The 10884-nt window shown below is 33.0% G+C and overlaps 1 pseudogene; it reads left to right on the top strand.

Moving 5' to 3' along the window:
• Positions 1-8632: 8632 nt before the first annotated feature.
• LOC122010793 lies at positions 8633-10244 on the top strand (annotated as a pseudogene).
• The last annotated feature ends 640 nt before the right edge of the window (positions 10245-10884 follow it).

Genomic DNA, 10884 nt, shown 5'->3' with positions numbered 1-10884 from the left:
TTAAGGAAAAATAGTTTTCTATGAAAATAACACTCATTTTAAAAGATTGATATAAAATTAGAAATTATTGAAAAACTTTAATGTTTCACTCTACTTTGTATATACTTAATCAATGGTTACTCTTATCAAACGATAGGCTTTGATAAGGTTTTCTAAAGTGATTTTGAAATATTTTTAAAATAAATTTTAAACCATATTCTTTGGGCTAAATGCACATGATTTGTACACTAGCTTTCTCAATGATGGGACTTCACATAATCCATGTATTTTGATGAAACTAAAAACTTAAATGAATGCATTAAATCAACATCTTGAGTTTTGTTTATCCTTCTAATATCTCACTTCATCTAATGTGTCTCAAAGGCACATACAAGTCAAGCCTATGGTATTGTGAGATGTAAAATGAGTTTTCCCTAAAATTAAGGGATCATTCATATCTAACTAGTCATTTAAACTTTGATCATCCAACCTAAGATGTCAATTCATGTCATTGCTCTTAATTAAAAGGAATTAAAAATAATACATGATAATGATTTCTATACATCAAATGTATATTTTCCAAAAAGAAATCTATCATATCTAAATGATGCATGTATAATATGATATATGCCATTTTTATATGGATATAAATATAAAATATGATGTCATGATATGTGATAGAACACACAATCATGGTAATTTTAACATAAAGAAAACCCTAGATTTTCTATCTAAGTATAACTAACTAATCACTAAATTTAAAAATAAGCCTAAGTTTGCCATTATTTTCTTAGAAATTACCAAAATCCCAACTTAATTTTTTTTTTTTTTACTTTTAACCTAATTGTGCCAATTTAATCCATCTCAATTCTTCAAATTTCATTAGTTACTTTTACTCTTCAAGAGTAAAGATTAAACCCTTCATTTTCAAGGTGTCACAATACCTTGAAAATATCCTAAAGTGCTAACTTTACCAAGGTTGTATTAACTACCATTCTAATTTGAGTTGACACTTTCTAAACTCATCTATGGTGTAGAGTGTTGGAGCAATCCCAATGGTCCGCGAGACCATGTGTTTTGGTGTTTGGGCAAAGGGTTTAAGTTAGGTTCACCCTTGTATTTGATATGTGTACTTGAGTTGTGCAGGACTGCAGGATACACATGTGACTCAGGTTGATGGCTTCGGGTCCGGTGAAGGATGGAGCATCCGAGGGACCGTGGACAAGGCAGCGAGGACAAGGGCCGAGGGATGCGACTTCGAGGCATACGCGAAGGATGACATTGGGGACGAGCCGCGGGCTTGAATGCATCCGAGGGACGAGAGACAAAGGAAGTAGGCTTGAAGGCAAGAGGTCAAAGCTGCAAATGAAGCGTCAAATGAGTCATAAGGGTGAGGGTACGAGTGCATGAGAGATTGTACTCGGAGTAAAATCCTAGTTTTAGGGTTTTACTGTAGCAGTACTGTAGCGCTACTGTAGCAGTCGACTGCATGTTTTAGCAGTCGACTGGTGCAGTCGACTGGCAGCGAACAGAATGTCTCTGTTCGCTCGGTTAGTGTGGAATTGAGCCGTTGGGATGTAACGGTCGAATTTCCACAGAGGACAGTCGACTGCATGTTTTGGCTGTCGACTGGTATGCGGGGTTTTCAACCCGCGACCTATATAACCAAGGCTTGAAAGCTTGGTTATCCCTGACGAAATTAGACTTGGTTAAGCTCTAATTAGTAGTCTACAAGTGCTCAAGAGTTTCCCTTGTGTCCAAGAGGTCTTGGTGAGTTTGTGGTGAGGTTTCTCCACCCACAAGGAGGTTTGAGCTAGCCGGAGGTCTTCCGGGGAGTAATCCACCGACGGATAGGGATCGTCCACCATATGGACAGCCGTGGAGTAGGAGCTTTATCTCTGAACCACGTAAATGATCGTGTACCTTGGTTTGCATTCTTTCCTTTAGTATTTAGCTTTCTACTTGCTTTGTTTGCATTTCCGCTTGCGCACTAACGTTGTAGAAAGAAGCGAGGATTTGGGGGCGCCGTCTATCCAACCCCCCTTCAAGCCGGTCACCGATCCCCAACATAGAGAACATACTCTTAGAAACTCAAACCTATTGGTGCTCCTTGGGTATTCTAGGTATTCACTAGAGATAACTTTCCTTGATATCTTCTTAATGATCTTCCTTGATTTTTTAGAAGTCTTGGTCACACTAGTCTCCTCAAGGTCAACTTTAGCGATAACCTCCCTTATAACCTTGGCTTGACTCCTAAACCTAGAGTCAGTTCCATAATCATATGGAACTCTATGGTACAAGGGCACATTCTTCTTGGCTTTTAGTTTGTATTTCAAACCTCTCTTGTCATTGAATGACTTTTGTTTTCCTAAACCTAGGTTTTGTTCTTTTGACCCCTTAAGTAAATTTTTCATTTTTAAGGGATTTTTATAATTTCTCAAGTTTTGACCTCAAAACTTGATTTTCCATCCTTAAATTCTTAAATTTTGATTTTCTATTATTGCTTGGGACACTTTTCTTTTTAAGCACATATTTAACCTATTTTAGTTTCTTACCTAAACTATTTTCTACCTTTTTATCCTTGGGTAATGTAGTCCTAGCATAAAAAAACTTATACTTTTCCTTATGGTTTTCATGTTTCTATTTTCATAATAAATAGTATTAAAATAATAAAAATTATTTGTAGCATGCATTTTATCATGATATAAATAAGTACCATTAACTAATGATACCTTAGTTTTTCCTTAGAAGCTCCCCCTAGGACTTGAGCTTCCTCCTTTCTTCTTGGTTAAATTTCTCCCCTTTAGACATTGACTCTGATAATGTCGTTTTTGATTGCAAGAAAAGCACACAATGTGCTCCTTGTCTTTTCGTATCATGAGGCAGACCTCCTTTGGCTTTTTCTTCATCTTGGGTGCCATTTGGGCATTCTTCTTCCCCAATTTAAAACACTTGCTCTTATAGTGTCAATTTTCTCTTCACTCAAAGCAAATGATATAATCTTTATTTTTACAAATTAAAATTTTTATACTTTTGCTTGTAGGGGTGACACTTAATCCTTCTTCTTGTTTTGGTGTTAATGAATTATGCGCCCCCTCAATTCTTGAGATGGATGCTTCTTTAATTTCTTTTTCGGATGTTGAACATCTTTCAACTTTTGAATTCTCTTCCTCTTAATCCAATGTGTCTTTCTCTTTGGATTTGTTGTTGCTTTCCATTGAAGATGAGCCTTCATAAAGCTTTGCCAATTTACTCCATAGCTCCTTGATATTTTGAAATTCTCCAATTTTGCACAATATGTTGCTTGACAATAAATTAACCAATAATTTAATTACGTTGTCGTTTGCCTTGCGCCTCTTGACTTACTCCTCGATCCATTTCTTCTTCTTAAGGAGCTTTCCATTTCCATCAATTCGAGGTTGAAGTCTCTCCATTAGAGAGAACCATTGCTTTATGTCTATTATTAAGAAAATTTTGACCCTTAATTTCTAAAGATCGAAGCTTCTAATTTTGAATGGTGGAGGTGCTCGGATATCATATCTGAATCCATCTTGGCACTTTATTTTTGAACTTAAGCTCATTGAATGATAATCTCTTGAGTTGTTGAAATTAGGGCTTTAAAACTTCTTCTTCTTCTTCTAGTTCATTGCTCTTTCAACGAGTAGTACAAGAAGAGCAGCCTCGCTCTGATGCCACTTGTTAAGATACTCTAGGAGCTACAGGCGGGTGATTAGCTCCAATCTTTTTGTCTTGTTAATATGTTGCAGCAGAAAACTCGAAGCAATGCTAACACTAGGATTTATTTGATACCCATCTTCGTGAAGTGTCTAATCCAAGGATTCACACAGTGCACACACTTCACTATGCAGAACACTCATTCTCGGAAATAATCTGGAGATGGAGAAACCTCGTATAAGTTCACATACAATAATACAATGAAAATAAGGTGTAAATACACAATATAAATGAAAACCTTACTTTCTTGATCTCTTTTTGCTTAAAATGACTCTTGTAGACTCGAAAATGTAGCAACACTTCTCTCAGAATCTTCCAAGAACCGATGGTAAAGAGTGGAGAAGAAGAGATGTTGAATCCCCTGTGAAAACATCTTTTATCTTACGATCTAGGATTTCTAATCGATTGGTCTTACTCCCAATTGATTGTCACGTTGGACTCGTCCATTCAAATCTCGCAATAACTTTTTTATGCTTCTCCCAATCAATTACCTAATCGATTACGCAACTTTAATAGATCACCTGATCAATTCAGAAACTTACTGTTGACTCAGTATTTTCTCTCAATCGATTGAGAACTTTCCCAATCAATTTAGCACAACACTGTGCTTCATGAAACTCTACTCCAATCAATTGACCAATCGATTGGAAAGGATTGAATCGATCGGCTAATCGATTCAGCACCTCTCTGTGCTCTCGCAATGATTGCCCCAATTGATTGCTTAATCGATTGGGGAAGACTTAATTGATTGCTCCAATCGATTCAGACCTTCTCCTTTCTTGCGACAAACAACTCCCAATCGCTCATATGATTGATTAGCTTTGGGCAATCAATTACCCAACGAATTGCCCATCCATAGCTCACTTAATCTGAGTCTAAAGTTCCCTTATCAAATATTCAATCAACCGTGACCTGTTGAGACTTCTCTATCAAGTGTCTGATTAACCTTTGGCCAACTTAGACTTTGCCAACCACCCGTAGGACTTTCGATCGCCTAGTGCGGTCTTCCTTGAGCCACTTGAATTTTTTTTCTTGCCTAACTATTGTTAGGACTTTCCTCTTGCCAACGTGCGGTTCTCCTTGACCCACTTGGACTTTCCCTTGTCTAATCGCAGTTAGGATTTTCCTTTGCTAATGTGTGATCCTTCTTGACTCACTTGGACTTTCTTTTACCTAACCACAGTTAGGACTTTCCTTTGCCAATGTATGATCCTCCTTCACCCACTTAGACTTTACCTAACCATCGAGTTTGGACTTTATATTATCTAATTTCCAGTTAGGACTTTACTAGTCAAGTATCTAGTTCTCCATGATTTATTTAACTTCTTTCTCGCATATTGTCAAATATCTGGTCAAATTTAATCTACTTGACTTCTTTCCACATATTTTCAAATATATTATCTAAAAAATTAAAACACAAACTCGAATCAATTTAAGTTTAGTTAAACTGATTAACCTTGATTGAGTATGATTATATCAAATAATCTTCCCACACTTAAATGAAATATCCGAATGTATTTAAGAAAAGTTATTTTTTAAAAAATATTTATTTATTTATTTATTTATTTTTAATCTATTAAGACACTGACCAAAGCAGATGGTAATTTTTCAAAATTTATAATATATTTTTTAAAAATATATATTTTTATATATCCACTATTGGAAAAAAAAAACTATATATATTTTATGACAAAGAATAATTTAAAATTCAAAATAATAATTTTAATTACAGAATTTCAAAGTAGGTGTCAATTATTTACACCGAAGTTAGGTAGTATTTTATATTGTAGTTCTTGCCCCCGGCTATAATAGTAAAATATTTATGTTGTCATCTAAATATTTATGATTTAATTTTTTGTTATGATAAATTTACAAAAAAAAAATTCTAAATAAAGTGTGCAATCAAAGGATACTGGATTTCTTGACCACTTGCCATGAGCGTTTCTTGATTTATTTTGATGACCGATGAAAAAATTTTATGAGGCCGAATCAATCATCTCAGAACTAGTCAATATGATTAACGAAATTTATTAATTTTTTTTTATTGTAGTTCTTTGAACGACTACAATTGATGACTAGGTGAGTTGTGAGTTTTCATTCTAAAGATTCAAATAATTTGTTTTGAATTCCAATCATATAATTTGATTTAAAGTTTCAATACATTTTACCTCAACTATGTAAGCATACACACCACATAGATGTGGTGCAGTGACAACATTTAGAGAGACAACTAAGTATAAATTAGGATTTGAATTTCACTAAGGACTAATATTCATAGATCGATTTTGACCATGCATAAGCTATACTCCAGAGGTACATGTCTTAATGATATTATATTTAACAAAAAAAAAAATAGGTAAACATGCACATCTTAAATGAGATATCTTCAAGATCTACTTGTCAAATAACCTAAATTAATTTAATCTAATCCATGAGTTAACGTGCCCTTAGATCAGTTTAATAGAGAAAATTCAATTGCATACTAACTCCCATGACAATATGAGTTATCTCTTAGTTTATCCCTATATAACAACTTCATTGAGTCAAACTAAATATTGATACTCAAGAAAACAAACAAAGAGCCCATTATGACTCAAAAAAGTAGTCTTATTTGTGGTCTCACAATCTTCATCCTTATTCTAACTGTCATGGTATTGGTGTCTCCCACTGTTTCAATATGAATTTCTCCATCAATTGCACCAGCTTCTAATTATCGTAAGTATTCCTTCTTATAAAAAGCTATTCTTATTTTTTTAAAAGAAAACTGAAAAAAATGACAACAAATTTTATTGTTTTTGGATGTTTTCACGAATGAGGAGATAACGAAAATCAATTATGGTCTTGAACTCCTGGACCGTTGGTGGATATTTATTCTTGACTATTTTGGAGGGCGTTGGTGGTGATGAGATTTTTCTATATGTTTGTGTAATTGTGTGTGTCTCTCTAATTAATCAATATGTGATAAAACTTAATCAAGCAAAAAGAGATTTGATTGTTAAATAAAATTACCAATGATCACAATAATAGAGTCTCACCTAATTAACAAATGCACAAAATTTGCAAATAAAGTGGCAAATGAGAGGAATTTTAAATTATATTGGAAAAAAATAAAGTTAGTACTTCATTGAAAAAATGGAAAATAATAATAAAAGGGGATATTAATGGTGATGAGATTTTTCTATATGTTTGTGTAATTGTGTGCGTCTCTCTAATTAATCAATATGTGATAAAACTTAATCAAGCAAAAAGAGATTTGATTGTTAAATAAAATTACCAATGATCACAATAATAGAGTCTCAACTAATTAACAAATGCACAAAATTTGCAAATAAAGTGGCAAATGAGAGGAATTTTAAATTATATTGGAAAAAAATAAAGTTAGTACTTCATTGAAAAAATGGAAAATAATAATCAAAGGGGATATTAATGATATCACAATGTCAAAACTATTAATATTTTAAAATGACTACTTGTAAAAGAATCTTTATTTTAATATTAAAATTATTAACTAGTTTTGTAATGGCAATAGGAATTATATTCAACCTTGTTTATTTGTTATTTGTATTAGCATTAGAAATTATATTTATCCTTATTTATCCTAATTATAGAATCAATATAGATAGTGCTGAGCATTCGGTCAAAACCAAACCAATCGAATCGAATAAATCGAAAATTGAACAAACCGAATGTTTTTAGAGCCAACCGAACCGACCGAAATTAAAAAAAAAACCAAATAACTGAACCGATATAATATCGATTAATTCGGTTTTAAACCGAAATAACTGAATTTATTTTTTTTTTTAAAATTATAAATATACTAATATACGTATAACTCTAGCACTCTATTTTCGATTAATTAGAATTTTACAAACCGATTTATTCAAATATAAGTTATTCAAATATTATTATAATTAAACATTGTAAAATTAACTTGGTTTAAATATAAGTTATACGTATTATTTCAGATAATTCCTTAAATATAACTTATATTAATAGAGTGCTAGAGATGGACTAGGGTTTTATTTTTAAATTCTAATTAATATTATTTTAGTTTAACCGAATAATAATTTCTAAAACCGAAACCAAACCAATATAATCGAAATAATCGATTTTTTTTTTAAAGAATTTTCCAATAGACCGATCCGAATTTTTAAATTCGATTTATTCGGTCGGTTTTTTCGATATAACTGAATTTTTGCTCCCCTTAAATATAGGTGAATATTAATTGTTAGTTGTGCAATGAAAACATAACATGAAATAATAACAATAAAACACAACTAAATACTTTCTTTTACGTGGCTCCAAATCACCGACTTCATGACCTAACTTTACACTATCTTTTCTGCAAAGAAATCCCTTACAAAAATTCTTACAATGAAGCAATAAAACAAGTCAAACTTGTAAGTAAAACAACAATAAGATTAAAACAAAATAAAGAAAATAATTTTCAATGTGGGAGCATTTTCTTTGGTCTTTTTCAAGCCTATCTTCCACCGGTCTTGACAAGCTTACATTGTCCCTTTATTTATTGCCTTTGAATTGTCTTCAAACAAATTACAAAATGTTGTTATATGTGAGCTTAATTGACTACTCATTTTTCTAGTCAATTTTTTTCATTATCGTATAAGCTTCTTTTTAAGACCCGTGTGAGACACATGTAGTGAAAACTTAAAACAAAATACAATACAACATGAGATAATTGCTAACATACCTGATTTTACTTAGTTCACTATCTCCCAAAACGACTATATTTAAGAACTAGTTGTAACAACTACCATCATTAACTTTCTTCTTTTCGGATACCTTCCGGAGGCGAGGAAACCTCTTACAATAGGTTTTACAAGCAATACAACGACCCTGCCTTCCGCATCTGGCGACGACGGCCCCATATCTGGCGGCTCTACATCCACATTTGGCGATGACACATGGCGACTCCTATTACGCATCTGGCAATCCCATGGCGCGCCACCGCACAACCCCGAGTCTGGCGGCGACGACCTTGGCACAATTTAGTGTTATTGCTTATCTTATTTACGTATTTTACTTTTACTCATTTTACATAGTCTAAAAAGTCTCGGATGTGATCGGAGGGGATAATCATTTGCACTTAGCTATGGTTTTTCACTAATGAACACTCATGGTCTATATTCTTTGGTAGGAGGTTTCTCAAGAACTTTTGGAATTTAATTTTGTCCACAATTAAACATCATAAATTTGTAGGATTTTTGATATCCACATGGAAATTTGATGAATCTTGAGATTAATGGAATTCCATGGGCTTTTGTGCTTGCTTAATAAACTATAAGGTATTTTCTTTAAATGAATGCATTATTTTTTATTATGATGTGACTTTAAGATCTAAGTTAGCAAAACTTGCTCCTTTCTTTGATATCTCAAAAAAAATCAGGGTATTGGGGGGACCATTTATTGGACATGTAAGACTTACAGATCTCGTAGCCTTTGAAGGACTTCCATCATATTCTTACAAGATCTTAGTATAACTCTTGCACTAGGGGCGGGCATAATTTGATTAAAACCGGAAAAATCGACCGAAACGAAAAATTTGGATTTTTTTATTCGGTGTTTCGACTGATTTTGATTTAAGTTTTTTAAAATTCGATTATTTGGTTTGTTTTACGATTTTGACTCCCAAAAAATCGAGTAAACCGAATTGATCATATTATACTTGAAATATGATTTTTATAGATATTGGACCATATATGTGGATTGTACCTCTAATTATCATTTGTAATATAATAGCACAATCAAATTATATATTTATATATTTACTTATTGTTACCAGATAATAAAATTTTATTATTACTTTAAATTTATAATTATTTTAATAAATTGATACTTTTTCTTCGTCTCTAAACTAATATTTGTAGTCGCACAAAATCAATTTAATTTATTATATAAATCGTATATAAAAATTTGGACCGAATCGTAATAATATGGTTTGATTTTGGATCAAAGATTTTCAAAACCGAAACCGAAAAAATCAAACCGTAATAAAATAAAACTGGATCAAACCGGCCGATGTCCACCCCTATCTTGCACAATCCCTTGCTCACTATTCTGCTGCTGTCATTGAGTTTCCTCCTGGAGATAGTGCTCTTCTCAGATCTGGTTTAGAATCTGCTCGTTTGTTTTTTTATCAGCATGAATATACTCCTACTGATATAGCTCACACGAAGAAAACCAGGGAATGGTGCAAGACATCTGGTTATTATGTTGATCCTATATTGTGACAAGAAACATACGATTATAGGCCTGGACTAACTCCAGTAGAGACACATGGTGCAATGGAACTTACTCCAGTTGCCTTGCCGATATTTGGAATACTTGGATGCAATCAACCTTTCATTAAACTTGCGTAGCTTTTCATTTAGAGTACTTGATAACATGCCATTGAGGATGGAGAAATTTCCTCCTCAGTTCTTTCAGTATGCTGTCACTCGAGACCATCATTTCAAGTAGCACAACATCATGCTATGACAGGCAAGCAAGGTGGACACATGCTCACATAGATGGAAGAAGTTCAGTGATTTTCAAGCTTATGCCCAGATCAATGGCAAGTCTGAGCTGCTCTGAGATGAGAGCAGCTGGGTATGGAGTCGAAGCACAATTCCAGATTCCTATATCGGTGGATGAATTTATGCGGAGACCATGCTCTACTGGTAACTCAAACGTTGTATTACCAATGTTTAATCAAAGAAGAAAATCTTGTTATTGCAGGATGATTCAAACAATATATGAGCATAACTTTTCTGATTTTTTTTATGATTACTTGTGTGCACTATGCAATTTCATTATAATGGTAAAAGTATACAATTTACAATCATGTGAACACAAATTTACTTTACGAGCATATGTGCCTGTTCATCTTATCAATCAGTCTCTTTTTTAACTTCACAATAACCTTTCTTCATTGTTCTAAGGAACTGAAGGCCTGACTGAAATGTTCAAATTCATTTTATTCACAATGGGTGCATTTCCTTGAATGAGGTTGTTATGCTCTTGAACAAATTAACAAAATAGAATCATTCTGTCCTTAAAATTTCTTACAAAATCCATCGAAAGAGGATATTTTTGTTTTTTTAACATCAAATTGAGTGCTAGCCATAATCATAAAAATCTCACTCAATCCTTCAATCCTTCAACTCATGC

Source organism: Zingiber officinale, chromosome 8A (assembly GCF_018446385.1).
Source record: "Zingiber officinale cultivar Zhangliang chromosome 8A, Zo_v1.1, whole genome shotgun sequence".
Taxonomy (NCBI): domain Eukaryota; kingdom Viridiplantae; phylum Streptophyta; class Magnoliopsida; order Zingiberales; family Zingiberaceae; genus Zingiber; species Zingiber officinale.
This window is presented reverse-complemented; position numbering and strand designations above follow the sequence as displayed.